A 20,217-nucleotide genomic window follows, 5' to 3' on the forward strand; every position below is an offset into this window, starting at 1 on the left:
AATTTATTATGGGTTGGATGACATGAAATATAAGGTTTCATCATGACACTGTTTTTTCCTTTGTAGTGAAAACATGTGAATGACCAACCAAAATGTCAAGAATGTTTGCCTGAAGCTTAAAAAACTGTATATAAGGAAACCTGACTTTGCATTGACACACAGTCTCCTGAGAACATACAAACCATGCTGTTGTACTTCTAGTACTCTTGTTACTTGGTTGCAGCCAATAAATTCGATCTTTGACTTCACCTAGAAGACTCTGAGTTTCTGTGGTCTGAATCAGGAAAGTACCCGAGGTCTTTGGGTGTACCCTGGCACCACTGGGTTACCGGATCAGTACCGGTTCTGAAAAACCCAGTACCTCAGTTGGCGCCCAACGTGGGGCGATGCCAGCGGTACCGGTCCAAGCCTGAGGTCCGTGAGGAGCTTCGTGTGAAAATTCTGGAGGAAGGCCGCCACTTCATCGACCCCTGCATGTCGACGTGGTCCGAAAGTCTTTGATACGAGGTTCCCCGCTTCCCGACGGCTACGAAGGACTGCTGCCCTGGCTATCGCCCTGATTTGGACCCTTGATGTTTGGTAGAGCGAAACGATAAGACGAGTCTTCTGGTGACGTCATCGATATTTTCAGTTAAGTATAAGTGGAGCGTCTCCCATCCTTAGTTGGACACTTGGTTTGGTCCTTAGTTGGACATTTGGTTTGGTATCCCTTCGGGATCACTTTGATTTGGAACTTGCAAGTACCAAAGCCGAAGGACTCGTGTATTCACGAGACTATCGTAAACAATAATCCTTTGAAGTTTGAAGCTAGACTAGTGAGCGAAGATGCCTGGTCTTAGCAGACTTGGAAATTTGTTTTGTCTTGGTTGTAAAAGGGACTCCCGGTTGGAGGACTCATGTCCGGTTCCTCCGATTGGAACTCCAACCTATGAACTATATGTGAAGCACGGAGTAGGCCCCATCACATATAATGAAGTATGGATCCGTTACACCAGAAAAGATGGTGTTTTAAAATGGCCCCAAAATGGTAGCTTTGACACAGAAATCTTAGATAACCTCGAAGTTAGACTTTTTAAGAAGAAAGCCCGGCCGGCAATGTTTGATTCTTTCCGCTTATGGCGTAAAGAAGCCAAGCAAAAGGAAATTAAATTAGCTAAGAAAAATAAGAGAGAAAAAGCTATTTCGATTATGCCAGCTGCTATACAGTTTAAAGATAACGAAGTAGAACAGTTGAATGAGCAGTTGCATAGGCGACATAAAATGATAGTAGATAAATGCTATCCAGTTTTGCCGCCTCTTCAGCAAGATGCAGCAAAAGACTCTGAAAAAGATCCCCTAATGTCGCATTTGCTAAGTTTGCCACCACCCTATGTGCAGAATGCCACGGCACCTCCGCAACCTCTAGTTGCACAACCAGTGGTTGCATTGCCTCCTGCTCCTCCACAGCACCCACCAGCTATTCTTCAGTTGGTTCCTATTCCTCCGGTGCAGCCTCCTCAAGGGCCACCGGCTTTGACATCTGCTCTGCCTTTACTTCCTACAACTTTGACTACTATAGCGACTACCACTCCTGGTATTGTTTCTGACACTGCTTCTGTCTCTGCCTTGTCTCATTCTGTTTTTCCTCCTGTTCATTTGTCAACCTCTCCCTCTATCCGTCAGAGAATGACAAACACTATGACTAGTCTTTTATCCCCTCTCTTTGGGTCATCAGCTATGACCCCAGTTTCAGAGCGTAAACAATTGCATAGCCAATTGCCTGATGGTAGGGAGAAAGAGACACTGAATTATTTGGCGCATAAATGGGTTACTGAACCAGCGAGATATGAACTAGAGTCTGTTATGGATGTCTTCCATCAGTGGGAAGAACCGAAACAGAGATACGTTTTTGAGAAAATGTGTACTTTTCTTTCTGAGGATTTAGAAGAAAATGGTTTGGAGCCCAATCCGCCTAAGTTGTGTCGTGTACGGTTCGATTTTGCGACAGGTTTGATTGTGGGTTCAGATGTCGAGAAAGCAGTTGCGATGTTATTGTCGTTTAGGACTGAAGGTGTTTCCAGGTTATTGTTTAAATATGATTCTTCTGCTAAAAAGAAAAGGAAACAGTACCCCATGAGAGAAGTTCCCCCACAATGGAGGGAAGGGGACCCAAATGCTAATCCACCTGTCCTGCCTCATTTCCAGCGTGTATGGGTACACGTTCCATGGAAGCGAGCTGAAGTTTTAGCCCTTAAGCAGACATTGCCTGATCCCCGTAAGAATCCTCCAGGGTATTACAAGGAATTGTCACAGACTGCGGGGTCTTGCATTATGAATTTAGCTGACATAGACATGTTGTTTGGGAATGTTGTTCCACAGCCTTTATGGGGAAAGATTCGCCATACAGACCATGCTCAAGAGTTAGGTGACACATGGGCTAATATTGCTGCTGCAGATGCCCGACAAATTGGTGGTGCTAAACCTGAGCCTTTAGTGACAGAGCTTCCTGGTAGGATTATTGATTACATGAAAACTATAATGCCTGCGATGCGTGTAAACTGGGATAAATTGTCTGCATGTAAGCAAAAGAAAGAAGAAACGGTATCAGATTTCTTCACCAGGTTTGAAGAAACGTTTGTGGACCACAGTGGTCAAGATATGAGCACGGAAGGTGGTCAACGTTTGTTCGTCGATACATTTGTGCATAATCTGCTTCCTGAGTTGTGTAAAAAGTTAAAAGATTCAGAAAGTTCTTGGGCAGTTTCCTCTTCAGCGCAGATATTGGCTACTGCACAGTACTACAAAAATAGAAATAAAGATGAGAGAGATAGAGTAGAGAAGAAAACGAAAGAATTGAAAACGAAGGTTCTGTTACAACAAGCGTACCCGCCACGTGGTGGTCAAAATAGTGGTGCACAGAGTAACTATCAGAACAACTATCAGAATAACTATCAGCCCCAACCGTTTCAGAGAAACTCGCAAAGAGCCGGGTATGCTCAACCACGTATCCCAGTAGGTCCCAATCAGTGTTCATATTGCAAGGAAGAGGGTCATTTCAAGTATAGTTGCCCTGCTTTGCTACAGCGCGCAAATGGTACTTCTGGTTTAAGAGGTTGAGGTGTTCCACAAGCACCTAGAGGAAGAGGACGTGGATATGTTCCCCAGAGCGCGCGCCCATTCCTCCCTCAAAACTCAATGAACAGATTTGATCAACAGGTTAATGCATCTGGTAGGACGGCTCAGTACTATACTGATGATTACTATACAGAGGATGAGCATTTGGACAGTAATGATTGCTAGGATAGCCATAGACAAAGAGAGGGAGTTGTTTCAGTTCCAGTAGATCAGAGTGGGCCTTATGTTAAGGTGATTGCATCAGGTGTGTCAGAACCTTTTCTGTTGGATACTGGTGCTACCAAGAGTTCTATTATGCACTCAAAACTCCCTGGCGCACCTTTGTCTGGCGAAACAAATGTATCAGTAGGGTTTTCCGGCGCCCCAGTTAGAAATCCGATTTCTAACCCTATATCTCTTTCTGTTGGACCTTGTAAATTTGAAACACCCCTTATTTTGACGACAGGTTGTGGCGAGAACTTGTTAGGATTAGATCTGTTAAAGAGATTGTATGCGACATTGTATTGCTCTCCTTCTGGAGTGCAACTCACATTGGGTAAGAAAGCGGTTTCACCAATGTATTTGTCAAAGGACAGATTTCCACCAGAATTTTCGTCTCTTCCTAATACTCTTTGGGCTACTGGACCTAATGATGTAGGTCTTTTGGAAATTCAGCCATATGTGATAACATTAAAAGCCAATGTTAAAATGCCACGTATTCCCCAATACAAGATCTCTAGTGAAGGGGAAAAAGCGTTGTTAGCAATTATTTGTGATCTGATTGAGAAGGATGTAATTGAAGAGACAAGAGGCAACGTTTGCAATAGTCCTGTTTTGCCTGTCTTGAAGCATACTGACCCTACTCAGCCACATGTTTATAGGTTTGTAATTGATCTTAGAGAGGTGAACAAAATAGTTGTGCCACAGTTTCCAGTCGTCCCCGATATCACTGCATTGTTGACAATGATTCCAGCTTCAGCCACTTGGTTTTCAGTGATAGACCTGAAAAATGCTTTCTTCAGCATCCATATTGCAGAAGAGAGCAGGGACATTTTTGGCTTCAATTTGGGAGGACCAAGCTTCAGATTTAAGAGAGCTCCTCAAGGCTATTGTGAAAGTCCATCTATCTATAGTCAGGCTTTGAAAGCACAACTTGACACTCTTATGTTACCTGATGGCGCCACTCTCATTCAATATGTCGATGATTTGCTAGTTGCTGCAGATACTAAGGAGATCTGCAAAGAAGCAACATTGTCATTATTGCGTCATTTGTCTGATTTACACCACAAAGTGTCCCTTTCAAAGTTACAGTATTGTCAAAAAGAAGTGACCTATTTAGGTCATCTCTTTTCGAAGGAGGGAAGGCAACTGACCCCAGAGAGAATCAGGGCTGTTGTAGCAATGAGTGTGCCAAGAACACAGAGAGAAGTGCGTGCTTTCTTGGGTATTACATCATATTGCAGACAATGGATACCTAATTTTTCGTTAATAGCCAAACCCTTGGTGGCATTAACTTGTAAAGATACACCAAATCCCGTCCCATGGTCTGAAGATTGTCAGAAAAGTTTTGTTGAATTACGTGATGCATTATGTTCAGCTCCTGTGTTGGGTACCCCCAACTACAGCAAGCCTTTTACATTGTATGTCCATGAGAAAGAAGGTTGTGCGTTAGCAGTTTTGACACAACAGTTTGGAGACAGGGAGCGTCCATGCGCCTATTTCTCTTCAACCTTAGACCCAGTAGCTAAGGCACTACCAAGCTGCTTAAGAGCGGCAGCGGCAACTGCTGTTTCTATTCAACAGTCTGCTGGTTTAGTGATGAATAACACATTAATCATAATGGTTCCACATGCAGTGGACACGTTGTTAAACAGAACCAAGACACAGCATTAAACTAGTGCTCGATTGTCAGGTTACGAGTTGACATTGTTAGCAAGCCATGTACATATAAAAAGATGCACTACACTTAACCCAGCTACGTTATTGCCAATTGTGACGGAGTTAGATACTTCTGAACAACATGATTGTCTCCATAGAACAGAAGAAGAAACGAAAGGGAGAATAGACCTTCTGGACACTCCCCTTGCAAAGAGTGATGGTACTTTGTGGGTGGATGGTTCATGCTTTAAGCTCACGAATGGTGACCCGACTGCGGCATATGCTGTGACAACTTTGTGTACGATTGTTGAAGCTGCACGTATCCCACACAATTCAGCCCAAGCAGCTGAGTTAATAGCCCTAACAAGAGCATGCACAGTATCAAAAGGAATGAAAGTGACTATCTATACCGATAGCCAATATGCGTTTGGTGTGGCCCATAGTTTTTGGCATTTGTGGAAGGAACGTGGGTTCCTGACCTCGCATGGAACTAAAATACAGCATGGTCAGTTGGTAAATGAGCTCCTTGATTCACTTACTTTACCGTTGCAAGTTGCGATTGTGAAGTGTAGCGCACATAAAAAGGTGACTGATGATGTTGGTCGTGGGAATGCATTTGCTGACGAGGTCGCAAAAGAAACAGCAAGGAATGTGATGAGCCGAATGTATGTCGCGGGCCCTGCAAGATGGATTGGTGATGTTGGAATGTGTGAAGACACGATAGAAAGCGTGAAATCGATTCAAGCTGAAGCCACAGAGAGAGAATTGAGTGTGTGGAGAGAAAGTACGGGTAAATTGGATGCGAATGGTTGTTGGGTCGAGTTGTCAGAACATCAAAGATGGTTGCTACCCGATGCGTATGTGCTTGCAGTAGTTACAATGGCTCATGGAATGGCTCACATCAGTGTGAAAGGGATTTGTAAGTTGTTGGCCCCAGTATGGCAAAATGCAGGAATTCCCAAGTGCGCAGAAAATGTGGTTAAAAATTGCATGGTATGCCTGAAACACAACCCTGGTAGAGGAACCCCAACTCCAGCTGGTCATTTTGCACCTCCTACGTATCCGTTTGAGGTTTTGCAGCTAGATTTCATCCACATGGAGAGGTGCAACAACTTAAAATACGTACTCGTTGTTGTTTGTGCCTTTTCAAGATGGGTGGAAGCCTATCCCCTAAAAGACAATACTGCGCTATCCACAGCCAAAGCCCTTGTGAAAGAGTTCTTCCCTAGATTCGGAATGCCGAGAATGATCTGGAGTGACAATGGAAGTGAATTTGTGGGTCAAGTGATGAAGAAAGTATGCGAAGGGCTAGGCATAAACCAAACATTTCACGCTGCAAATCACCCCCAATCAGCTGGATTAGTGGAGTGCTATAATGGCACTCTAAAGCTAAAATTGGCCAAGATACAAGCGAGCTCTGGTCTTAAATGACCTGACGCTCTACCCCTAGCACTCCTATCAACCAGAATGACTGTGCATTCACGAGTGAAACTTAGTCCTTATGAAATAGTCTTTGGCCGCCCGGCCAATATATGGGGAGTGCCCAGGACCAAGAAGTTTAGCGAGATAGAGCATCCTGTTTTGCTTGACTATCTGTATGAATTGACGGCTAAATTGCGTGTTTTACATCAACAGGTCCACGACACCCTGCCTCCGGTCTCTGAATCTCCAGGTCATCCCATTGAGCCTGGATCCTGGGTTTTAATAAAGAACTTTCAGCGAACCAAAAACGAGCAGCCCAGGTGGACCGGACCGCACCTCGTTCTTCTCTCCACAAGATCAGCTGTTCGAGTAGAAGGGAAGAAACACTGGATCCATGGGACCCATTGCAAAAGGGTACCCCTTCCTCTGCCATATGACCGGTGGGTCCAGGAAGGTATCGCCGACTCAGAGACTGAAACCGTGCCATGTTTTCTGCCTTTCAGCGATGCACGAATAAAAGGAACACTCACTGAGAAAGAAAGTGATGACATTTTACAATCAGCAGTATCACCGTCAGTTCGATTGGACACTACAGAACCTGAACTCCTTTTTCAGGACCACACGATACCTGGGACTAACCGTTATAATCTACGACCAAGAATAAAGAACAAATAAAACAGTTTACTTTTCTTCCCTTTAGCAAAGTTCTCCAATATGGAAAATTATTTTTGAATGACTTTTTTTTTTTTTTGTGTGTTTTTCGAACCTCCATCCGGGTTCAGCTGTAGGATCGTGGCTGAAAAGACTTAGGTGGGTAGCCTGTGGACACAAGGTCTACAGGTCTGGTTTGTTCTAGGGCGGCCTGGAACATTCAGAACACTCCTAAGTGAAGTAAACCAACCGCCACGAACGGCAACGGTTAGAGGATGGAATCTTTCCAAAATGGAGAACATGTTGAAAGACTGAGTTTCAAGAAGAGAATATGTGAAACGATAACCAGGAAACGGTTTTTGCTCCTGTGCATTTGTATGTTATTAAGTATACTTATGTTTTTTATAGGATATGTTTTATTCTGTTTTAACGTGATATTGGCACGCACTACCACGTCTACACCTCCTCCTTCCACTGTTTCCCCACATTCTTTTCAACTCCTCCCTAAACATGAATCTGCTAGGAGACTAGAGTTCATTAATAACTACTTCATCCAGCTTTTGCACCAACACCAACTAGTGATAAATACAACTAACTGTTGGGTGTGTGGCCTTATGCCTCTCACAGCAGATAAAGGTATCCCTTATCTGATCCTGCCTTTCAGCCACAATGGTTCCGTGTGGGAATTCAGAACGATATTCATCTATGCACACTACCCCCTACGTTTTGCGGAAGACAACCCTAAGAAAAATGCTTTAGTTAAAGGTATCATAGACATGATGAAGGACAATATCTTCTACGAGACTATCCCCAGAGATGAGACAATAGCATATATAGGATGGAACATGACCGGATATGAAGCCACAATGAGTGAGAAACAGCAAGCTAAGATATCTTCCCTGATTTGGGTTGTACCTCATCAGGGTCACCTGTGTCTGCAAGGTACTGGCAAGAATCCCAGAGCTCAGCTAGGGGAAAGCGTCTGCACTGAGACATATGTCTTCGCATCTCAGATCTCCCCTCCGCTCTTGGCAGCTAAGGGTACCTATTTCATCTGCCATGATAGAGCCTTTACATGGTTGCCCCCTGACTTTTCGGGCACATGCTTCGTTTCGTTCCTGTTGCCCCCTACCTACACAGCAGCGGCAGATTACCACAAGACAAGGATAGTTAGAGGCGTCTTCAGTGAAGAAGACACTGCAGGACAAGAATTTGGGGACTTCGTAAAGGGTTTTCTGCCGTTCTGGGGACAAATAGGTAATAGCAGGAGCATAAGGCAATGGATAAGAGTGGTTGAATCCACCGTGGCTGAAACCGCTGGTGCCCTTGGTAACTTGACTGTTGAGCTCCAGTCGGATCGTCTTATGACCCTTCAGAACAGGGTCGCATTAGATGTCATACTTACAGACCGGGGTGGAGTATGTACATTGATCCAATCGAGTTGCTGTGTTTTTGTCCCAGATAACGCTCCAACAGTATACCAGGCCATCTCCAAACTGCATAGAATTTCCGAATCTATTAATTTAGATAGAGGAGATTGGTCATTAATGGGATGGTTCTGGGAACTGATATCAGCATGGGGATGGAAGATACTGATGGTCATTGGGATGATCTTGGCCATTCTTTTCCTGTTCTGTCTATGCGTGCAGTGTGCTCCTGCGATATGTGGCCTCTGTGTTACATCATGCATAAGGAAACCTGCACCAAGAGACGAGCTAAATACTAGGATGATGTTACAACAACATCTCAACGACTTTAGAAACATAGACCTGGACTCAGATTAGCATGAGAATAGGTTTATTGCCTATGTAAGGGCAAAAGGAGGGTTTGTGGTTCTAAAAATTCTGGACCCATGTAATTTACTTTGCCACAGCAGTACGATTTTAGTATCAAAAGACCGATAATGACTAGTACACTAAGCATGAGCATTTTCGCTCAATTCCAGCAGCGTTTTCACCTCGAAATCGCCATTTTCGTCCTGCACTCGTGGCTCCCATTTTATACACGGCAGCCATTTTTAAAAGTTGCCCTCACATAGGCTTATAATACAGTCAGATTTGATTCCAAGGACACGTACACCTTGATTGTCTTTTCTCTGACCTGGGCAAGCTGGAACCATTGCCTCAGGCCAAACCTGTTTGGTCAGTCCCTCTCCCAGTGGCCGAATCAGATAGCATCAAGGCACACCATGCCCTAAAACCCTTATTATCGCTCACACACCCTGCCTAATCTTGCTCACACCTGCACCTGCTCTTTTCTTCTTCTTACTTTACGAGGGGAAGGTGCCCGTTTTTATTGGGGGTCCACACTTATCTGATGTAAACTACTAGGCCTTGCCGGGTAATTTATTATGGGTTGGATGACATGAAATATGAGGTTTCATCATGACACTGTTTTTTCCTTTGTAGTGAAAACGTGTGAATGACCAACCAAAATGTCAAGAATGTTTGCCTGAAGCTTAAAAAACTGTATATAAGGAAACCTGACTTTGCATTGACACACAGTCTCCTGAGAACATACAAACCGTGCTGTTGTACTTCTAGGACGCTTGTTACTTGGATGCAGCCAATAAATTCGATCTTTGACTTCACCTAGAAGATTCTGAGTTTCTGTGGTCTGAATCAGGAAAGTACCCGAGGTCTTTGTGTGTACCCTGGCATCACTGGTTTACCGGATCAGTACCGGTTCTGAAAAACCCAGTACCTCACCTGTAGATTTTGGCCTGTAGCTCAGCCGCCACCTAGGGAAACCTTCCAAACCTGTGCATTTCTGAAAACTAGAGACCTAGGGGAATCCAAGATGGGGTGACTTGTGTGGCTCGGACCAGGTTCTGTTACCCAGAATCCTTTGCAAACCTCAAAATTTGGCTAAAAAAACACATGTTCCTAATATTTCTGTGGCAGAAAGTTCTGGAATCTGAGAGGAGCCACAAATTTCCTTCCACCCAGCGTTCCCCCACGTCTCCCGATAAAAATGATACCTCACTTGTGTGGGTAGGCCTAGCGCCCGCGACAGGAAACGCCCCAAAGCACAACGTGGACACATCCAAATTTGTGAAGGAAAACAGAGGTGTTTTTTGCAAAGTGCCTACCTGTAGATTTTGGCTTGTAGCTCAGCCGCCACCTAGGGAAACCTACCAAACCTGTGCATTTCTGAAAAGTAGAGACGTAGGGGAATCCAAGATGGGGTGACTTGTGTGGCTCGGACCAGGTTCTGTTACCCAGAATCCGTTGCAAACCTCAAAATTTGGCTAAAAAAACACATGTTCCTCACATTTCTGTGGCAGAAAGTTCTGGAATCTGAGAGGAGCCACGAATTTCCTTCCACCCAGTGTTCCCCCACGTCTCCCGATAAAAATGATACCTCACTTGTGTGGGTAGGCCTAGCGCCCGCGACAGGAAACGCCCCAAAGCGCAACGTGGACACATCCAAATTTGTGAAGGAAAACAGAGGTGTTTTTTGCAAAGTTCCTACCTGTAGATTTTGGCTTGTAGCTCAGCCACCACCTAGGGAAACCTACCAAACCTGTGCATTTCTGAAAACTAGAGACCTAGGGGAATCCAAGATGGGGTGACTTGTGTGGCTCGGACCAGGTTCTGTTACCCAGAATCCTTTGCAAACCTCAAAATTTGGCGAAAAAACACACGTTCCTCACATTTTTGTGGCAGAAAGTTCTGGAATCTGAGAGGAGCCACGAATTTCCTTCCACCCAGCGTTCCCCCACATCTCCCGATAAAAATGATACCTCACTTGTGTGGGTAGGCCTAGCGCCCGCGACAGGAAACGCCCCAAAGCCCCACGTAGACACAGCCAAATTTCTGAAGGAAAACAGAGGTGTTTTTTGCAAAGTGCCTACCTGTAGATTTTGGCCTGTAGCTCAGCCGCCACCTAGGGAAACCTACCAAACCTGTGCATTTCTGAAAACTAGAGACCTGGGGGAATCCAAGATGGGGTGACTTGTGTGGCTCAGACCAGGTTCTGTTACCCAGAATCCATTGCAAACCTCAAAATTTGGCTAAAAAAACACATGTTCCTCACATTTCTGTGGCAGAAAGTTCTGGAATCTGAGAGGAGCCACAAATTTCCTTCCACCCAGCGTTCCCCCACGTCTCCCGATAAAAATGATACCTCACTTGTGTGGGTAGGCCTAGCGCCCGCGACAGGAAACGCCCCAAAGCGCAACGTAGACACAGCCAAATTTTTGAAGGAAAACAGAGGTGTTTTTTGCAAAGTGCCTACCTGTAGATTTTGGCCTGTAGCTCAGCCACCACCTAGGGAAACCTACCAAACCTGTGCATTTCTGAAAACTAGAGACCTAGGGGAATCCAAGATGGGGTGACTTGTGTGGCTCGGACCAGGTTCTGTTACCCAGAATCCTTTGCAAACCTCAAAATTTGGCTAAAAAAACACATGTTCCTCACATTTCTGTGGCAGAAAGTTCTGGAATCTGAGAGGAGCCACGAATTTCCTTCCACCCAGCGTTCCCCCACGTCTCCCGATAAAAATGATACCTCACTTGTGTGGGTAGGCCTAGCGCCCGCGACAGGAAACGCCCCAAAGCGCAACGTGGACACATCCAAATTTGTGAAGGAAAACAGAGGTGTTTTTTGCAAAGTTCCTACCTGTAGATTTTGGCTTGTGGCTCAGCCACCACCTAGGGAAACCTACAAAACCTGTGCATTTCTGAAAACTAGAGACCTAGGGGAATCCAAGATGGGGTGACTTGTGTGGCTCGGACCAGGTTCTGTTACCCAGAATCCATTGCAAACCTCAAAATTTGGCTAAAAAAACACATGTTCCTCACATTTCTGTGGCAGAAAGTTCTGGAATCTGAGAGGAGCCACGAATTTCCTTCCACCCAGCGTTCCCCCACGTCACCCGATAAAAATGATACCTCACTTGTGTGGGTAGGCCTAGCGCCCGCGACAGGAAACGCCCCAAAGCGCAACGTGGACACATCCAAATTTGTGAAGGAAAACAGAGGTGTTTTTTGCAAAGTGCCTACCTGTAGATTCTGGCTTGTAGCTCAGCCGCCACCTAGGGAAACCTACCAAACCTGTGCATTTCTGAAAACTAGAGACCTAGGGGAATCCAATATGGTGTGACTTGTGTGGCTCGGACCAGGTTCTGTTACCCAGAATCCTGTGCAAAACTCAAAATTTGGCTAAAAAAACACATGTTCCTCACATTTCTGTGGCAGAAAGTTCTGGAATCTGAGAGGAGCCACGAATTTCCTTCCACCCAGCGTTCCCCCACGTCTCCCGATACAAATGATACCTCACTTGTGTGGGTAGGCCTAGCGCCCGCGACAGGAAACGCCCCAAAACGCAACGTGGACTCATCACATTTTTTCATTGAAAACAGTGCCTACCTGTAGATTTTGGCCTCTAGCTCAGCCGGCACCTAGGGAAACCTACCAAACCTGTGCATTTTTGAAAACTAGAGACCTAGGGGAATCCAAGATGGGGTGACTTGCGGGGCTCTGACCAGGTTTTGTTACCCAGAATCCTTTGCAAACCTCAAATTCTGTTTAAAAAAACACATTTTCCACACATTTCGGTGACAGAAAGTTCTGGAATCTGAGTGGAGCCACAAATTTCCTTCGACCCAGCGTTCCCACAAGTCTCCCGATAAAAATGATACCTCACTTGTGTGGGTGGGCCAGGTGCCTGCAACAGAATAAGGCCCAAAACTTGTAGAGATAGAGGGGATAGCACAGCAAGTTTATAAGGACATATTCTTTTATACATCTTTAGACTGACTCTGCTTTGGGGACCCACATAAGTGAGGTGTCATTTTACTTGGGAGACTGAGGGGAACACTGGGGAGTAGGAATTTTGTGCTGGAGTGGTGATCCTACGAAGAAAAGTAAGGAAAATATGCTTTTTTAAGCACATTTTGAGGTTTACAGAGGAGTCTGGGTAAGAAAATGTTGGGGGATCCACGCAAGCCACACCTCCCTGGACTCCTTGGGTGTCTAGTTTTAAAAAATGTCTGGGTTTGGTAGGTTTCCCTAGATGAAGGGCGCACACAGGACCAAAAACATAGGTGCCCTCTCCCCCCCAAACACAGGTAGTTTTGTAATATATCGTTTTGATGTGCCCACATACGTCCGTGATGTGCCAAACACTAAAATTTTGAAAAGAAACACAATTAGGTTATGTGAAAAAGACCCCTCACCCACCAACCAAGTTGGTGGCATGCTTCATCATCGGGGTCCCACCTGAGGCACCTAGCGTGTCACAGGTGTGCTGCGACGCCTGATTACAGCGGAGCAGGTTTTGTCATTTTTACCACACATACTGGTTGGATTTGGCACGAGGGTGAGTGATGGTTCAGTGGATCAAATTTTACTAACAAGAGCTTTCACAAAAATGAAATGCACTGTTAGTAACTGAAAGGCAGAAAACTGAACCAATGACTCACAGCTCGTGAGCTGTAAAGCCGCGACAAGGCACCAACCGCTTTACAGTCCATTCACACAACTTTCATACATGACACACACAAGGCCATTCACACCGCCAGCCACGGGCCCAGCACATTACAACACTCACATTGACAGACAGCGCCACTCAAGGGCCCATCACTTACATACGCCCACATGCCTGATACAAGAATCACACCAGCTGATGGGAGTGTGTGGACTGGTGTTTGGCTGGCAGTGTGTGGCAGTAGCCAACAGCAAGTCAATATGTACACTCTCAGCCAAGCCCCACTCCACACACAATGGCATCATTTTCTTTTTTTTTTTTTAACAGAGGAACCCCTAACTAAGTAGAAAGAATTACAAAACTACAAACACAAAAGCTCTAACTAAGAACATGACAGAAATGCTAACCATGAAACTAAACACATGAAAATACAAAACAGACATGAGTTTACACTCATGGTTGTTCCCAGAAATTCTTCTGGGTGTGGTAATTCTTAAAACAAGCACCGACACACAGCCCAGGCTTTGAAGGACAATCTGGGCAGTACATTCGAGTCTCCCTCCGGATACCTCTTCGAAAACACACTCTACATTTCTTAGCTGGAAAGTCTTTTTTGGGTGTGGGAGGAATGTGCTCAGCAAAGTGGCGATCTTTCAATCTAGCCACATCCTCCACCACTGCTTCTCTAGGAACTCTGGCCTGTTCCACCACAATAAGGCTCTCTATCACTGACTCCTGAAATTTCACAAATGTCATCTTTGACTCTGGAGACCTATCCCTAAACACAATAAAAGCATTGAAGGTTGCTAAGTGGAAGAGGTGAAGTGCTAACTTCTTATACCAAACGTAAGACTTACGAATAGCAGTATAAGGTTCCAACCTCTGGTCAACTCTATCTACACCTCCCATGTGCTTATTATAATCTAAAATGCACACAGGTTTGCGCACTTCAGCAACCTGGCCCCAAACAGTCACAGGGGAAGTACTCTCATCATGGATGGTACTTAGCATGTAGACATCCCTCTTGTCTGAAAATTTCAAAGCTAGCAGCTCCTCGTTCCGCAAGGCACAGCACTGTCCTCTCTCAAGTTTTTTACAGACAAGCTCCCTTGGATAGCCTTTCCGGTTAGAACGGATTGTGCCACAAGCAACTGTGTCCACTCTAAACAATTCCTTGAACAATTGCACACCAGTGTAGAAGTTATCTACATACAAATGGTGACCTTTATTGAACAGTCGTCTACCAAGATCCCACACAATTTTCTCAGTAACTCCAAAAGTGGGAGGACAACCAGGGGGGTCAATATTGGAATCCCTACCAGTGTACACACGGAAACTATACACATATCCTGTCCTACTTTCAGACAGCATATACAATTTAATTCCATATCGTGCCCTTTTGCTAGGAATGTACTGCCTAAAAAACAAACGACCCTTGAAGAGGACCAAAGACTTGTCGACACTTAACTCTTTGCCTGGAACATAGACCTCTGAAAACCGATCTACAAAATGATCAAGGACTGGCCTAATCTTAAAAAGACGGTCAGAATCTGGGTGATCTCGTGGCAAGGCTAATGCATTGTCAACAAAATGCAGCATCCTAAGAAGAAGCAAATACCGATTACGACTCATGGTCGCTGGAAATATAGCTGTTGCCATCAAGGGACTAGTAGACCAATAAGAAGCCAGTGACGGCTTCCTTATCAACCCCATCAAAAAAGTCAAACCCAAAAACTTTTTTAACTCCTCCAAATTAGTGGGAATCCACGGGGCAGCTCTAGAGTGTGGCCTAAGTCTAGCAGCGTTGTCCCTCAAATGCTGCTCTGCATACAAATTAGTCTGCTCAACAATCTCTTCCAAAAACATATCATCCATGAATAACTCAAAGAAATTGATAGGCATAAAGTTCTCTGTATTGGCGTTACACCCCGGGAGACCAGTAAAGGCAGGCAACTCTGGCTGCTCCATGTTTGGGGCAACCCAGACATCAGGTCTTATAACAGGAAATCTTTGGCCCCAGGTTGCTGCACTATTGGCACATCAATGTCCTCCTCTAAAACAGGCCCTTCATCTGCACTGAGTGTGGCTTCATCATCAGAAGATTCCCCTCCAACAGAAACATCACTGCCAGAATCTCTGACTTCCTCCTCTGCCTCAGATGCAGAGTCCGTCTCATAGTCATGATCAGACTGTGACTCAAAAAGAATACCAACCACCTGCTGAGCGGTCATCCTGCGGCTAGCCATGATCTCTCCTGCTAAAATTAACTGGACAAATTCACCACCAACAACCAGCACTGTGTAAGACAAGTAACAACGTGTAGCTTTGTTAGTAAGAGTTATAAACTCAAAAACTATACCGCTCACTTGCCTGAAAAAGCTTGATTCACCAGCAACTACACAGCATTCACCAATGATATCCCACTAAAAATAAAGAAAGAAATGCAAATTAGAAATAAGACAAAACAAATATCATTGTGCACAAACCTAAGGACAATTTCACACACAATCCTGCATTTAGTACACCCCCTACAAACATGTCATTCATGCATGGCAACAATACTCCTTTGGAGTAAATTCTTTTTACTTACCTAAAACATGCAACTGTGCAAACTGCAGGTCAACCACCGCCAAAACCGCAAGGAGCCACAGCAAATAAAGCAAAAGCTTTGAACTAGAACAAAAAGGAGGAAAACATTTTTTATCACAAATGCAAAGACTTCTTCAGTTGACAAACACCCCACCATCAAACATTTAGAAATTGGTGCCTAAGTGGATTCTGCCATAGGGGCAGATGGGCCTACTAAAATAAAAGGCCTGTCTGCCCCAAGGAAGCCAGAAAATACCTTTAGTAGTGTGTCCCCGTGGAGAGCGGCCCTTGCCAAAGGGGACAGCCCTCAAACAAACAAAAAAACAAAAAAACACACACACACTATCCCTGGTGTCTAAGTGGCTTCTGCCCCCCTTGGGGGCAGGTGGGCCTAACAAAATAGGCCCATCTGCCCCCAGGGGGTGTAGAAATGTCCAACAGGTCAATGCCCCCCTTGGGGGGGGCGCCCCGTGACCAAGGGGACGCCCCCCCACAAAAAAAAACAAATAAAATAAAAACCCTGGCGTTCTAGTGGTTTCTGCCCACCTTGGGGGCAGACCAGCCAAAAAATAATAGGCTGATCTGTCTCCAAGGGGTGCAGAAATGGCCTGGGTACATGTGCCCCCAAAGTGGGGGGCGACCCTTGCCCAAGGCCCCCCCCCATCCACTAACACACACACACACACACTATCCCTGGTGTCTAAGTGGCTTCTGCCCCCCTTGGGGGCAGGTGGGCCTAACAAAATAGGCCCATCTGCCCCCAGGGGGTGTAGAAATGGCCAACAGGTCAATGCCCCCCTTGGGGGGGCGCCCTGTGACCAAGGGGACGCCCCCCCACAAAAAAAACAAATAAAAAAAAAACCCTGGCGTTCTAGTGGTTTCTGCCCACCTTGGGGGCAGACCAGCCCAAAAATAATAGGCTGATCTGTCTCCAAGGGGTGCAGAAATGGCCTGGGTACATGTGCCCCCAAAGTGGGGGGCGACCCTTGCCCAAGGCCCCCCCACCCATCCACTAACACACACACACACACACTATCCCTGGTGTCTAAGTGGCTTCTGCCCCCCTTGGGGGCAGGTGGGCCTAACAAAATAGGCCCATCTGCCCCCAGGGGGTGTAGAAATGGCCAACAGGTCAATGCCCCCCTTGGGGAGGCGCCCCGTGACCAAGGGGTCGCCCCCCCCCAAAAAAAAAAAAAAAAAAAAAAACCCTGGCGTTCTAGTGGTTTCTGCCCACCTTGGGGGCAGACCAGCCAAAAAATAATAGGCTGATCTGTCTCCAAGGGGTGCAGAAATGGCCTGGGTACATGTGCCCCCAAAATGGGGGGCGACCCTTGCCCAAGGCCCCCCCCCCATCCACTAACACACACACACACACACACACACTATCCCTGGTGTCTAAGTGGCTTCTGGCCCCCTTGGGGGCAGGTGGGCCTACAAAAATAGGCCCATCTGCCCCCAGGGGGGGCAGAAATGGCCAACAGGTCAATGCCCCCCTTGGGGGGGCGCCCCGTGCCCAAGGGGACGCCCCCCCACAAAAATAAACACATTAAAAAAAATCCCTGGCATTCTAGTGGTTTCTGCCCCCCTTGGGGCAGATCAGCCTAAAAATAATAGGCTGATCTGCCCTCAAGGGGGGCAGAAATGGCCCTAAAAGACATGCCCCCCAAAGGGGAGCGACCCTTGCCCAAGGGGGCGCCCCCCCATCCACTACACACACAATCCCTGGTGCCTAAGTGGCTTCTGCCCCCCTTGGGGGCAGATGGACCTAAAAAAAATAGGCCGATTTGCCCCCAAGGAGGGCAGAAAATGCCAACAGTTCTCTGCCCCCTTGGGGGGGGCGCCCCTTGCCCAAGGGGGCACCCCCCCACATAAATACACATAAAAATAAAAAACCCTGGTGATCTAGTGTTTTCTGCCCCCCTTGGGGGCAGATCTGGCTAAAAAGTAGCCAATCTGCCCTCAGGGGGGGCAGAAATGGCCCTAAAAGACATGCCCCCCAAAGGGGAGCGACCCTTGCCCAAGGGGGCGCCCCCCACCACTACACACACAATCCCTGGTGCCTAAGTGGCTTCTGCCCCCCTTGGGGGCAGATGGACCTAAAAAAAATAGACCGATCTGCCCCCAAGGGGGGCAGAAAAGGCCAACAGTTCTCTGCCCCCTGGGGGGGGCGCCCCTTGCCCAAGGGGGCACCCCCCCACACATAAATGCACATAAAAATATAAATCCCTGGTGATCTAATGTTTTCTGCCCCCCTTGGGGGCAGATCTGGCTAAAAAGTAGCCAATCTGCCCCCAAGGGGGGCAGAAATGGCCGTAACTAATTGCCCCCCAAAGGGGAGCGACCCTTGCCAAAGGGGCCGCTCCCCGCCAACAAGAAACAGGAAAGTAAACAAAAAAAAAGAAATCCCTGGTGTCTAGTGGGCATTCCTGCTGCCCGATCGCAATGCGATCGGGCAGCAGGAATGCTCAAAGAAACACCGGGGGAAAGGAAAAGCCTTTCCTTTCCCCGGTGCCTCTTTAGACCAAACCCCCCACCCACCGGGAAGAGGAACTCACCTCTTCACTCCACGCCGCACAGGAAGCAAATGGCTTCCTGTGCGGCGATATCCCCATAATGAAGTCAGCACGCGATCGCGCGCTGACGTCATTATGGGGGGTCGGGGGTGAAAGGGGAAGGGCTTCCCCTTCCATCCCTGACTTTGGATTGTCAGTGTGAAGATACCACTTTTAGAAAGTGGACATTCTCTTGCTTTACACATTCTGTGCCTCTGCCTGCTTGTGGATTCCGTGCCTGGATCAGAATGACAGTTGTGCTATTTGTGAATTCCCTCTAGACAGTGACACAAAGGGAGCTGGGGTGTGTCCTGCATATCCTGATGAGTCTCCTGGGCTAGAGTGGGGAGTGAGGAGCTGACACCTGTACCTGAAAGGGCTGTGCCTGTCCTCACACAATGCAGTCTCCAGGCCTGGTGTGTATCTAGGGCCAGACCTGGGCAAAGCAAGATCTTGTAAACAACAGAGACTTTTCTTTGAAGTTTGCCTATTTCAAAGGCAAGGATGAGTATAAGTAGTGGACCCAAAACCCCAGATTTTTAGGACACTTCTGGATCAAGAGGAACCTCTGCCAAGGAGAAGAGCTGAAGAGCTGGAGGAGAAGTACAGCCCCTTTTCTGTGTGTGCTTTGCTGGGTTGGCCTGCAGTTGCTGCTTCTGCCTTAGAGGGGACAAAGACTGGACTTTGCTGTGTATCCTGCTTGTGAAGGTTCTCCAAGGGTTTGGTCTGAGCTTCCCTCCTGTTAAGAAGACTCAGGGACAGCAAAGATTTCATAAAAAATCCTCTGCGTTCACTTGCTGTGGACCCTAACTTTCCAGGTGGTGCCTATTCAAGATTCTTGGCCCTTGGGAATAACAGCTGGTTGAAAACCAAGAAAAACTAAGTGCACCGACTGTGGACGATGCCCGGGCTGACATTGCTGCCTAACCCCGCCACGCCACCTGCAACCAAAGCCGTTGTCCCCACTGGAGTGCGATAACCGCGACTGATATTGCAGACCTGATGCTGCCGCAGCCCCGATGATGTCATGTGACTTTGTGTGTCCTGAGTGCAGTGTCACTGACGTCCGTGACACCCGATTCCGTTGCTGTGCCTGCAGCCCTGTTGCGTAACCGTGACCCCATGAGGTTGCCCCACCATACCTTGACCCCCTGGACATCAACTCCGCCGAAGCGTAAGGAACTAAAGCTTTGCACTGAAGTTGCCTCATCTCCACTGCTCCGAAGCAAGGACCCGACACATTGCCCCTTCGCCTCCGCTCCACTTCTCTGCAGCAACAGAACTGAAGTCTCACCGGATCCAATGATGTGTCGCCTCCCTGACTCCGTGCACTGGCTTATTTCCTCACTTTCAAAAGGTACTGCACCTGGGGGTCCGTGCGACTCCATGACCAGTGCCACTGGGGTCAGATTGTTGGAAACGACTCCGTCATGATGGTGCGATAACATCAATTTCGCATTTGTGTTTATAAGCGCTATATTTATGTTCACTCTTTGAAAATTCATGCTTATGTTTGTTGGATTTTTTATGTTTTCTTCTTGTTACTGAGATAAATATTGGCTATTTTTCTAAGCTGGTGTTGTGTGATATTGTGGTGTTTT

The sequence above is a fragment of the Pleurodeles waltl genome, chromosome 8 (genome assembly GCF_031143425.1).
Source record: "Pleurodeles waltl isolate 20211129_DDA chromosome 8, aPleWal1.hap1.20221129, whole genome shotgun sequence".
NCBI classification, from domain to species: Eukaryota; Metazoa; Chordata; class Amphibia; order Caudata; family Salamandridae; genus Pleurodeles; species Pleurodeles waltl.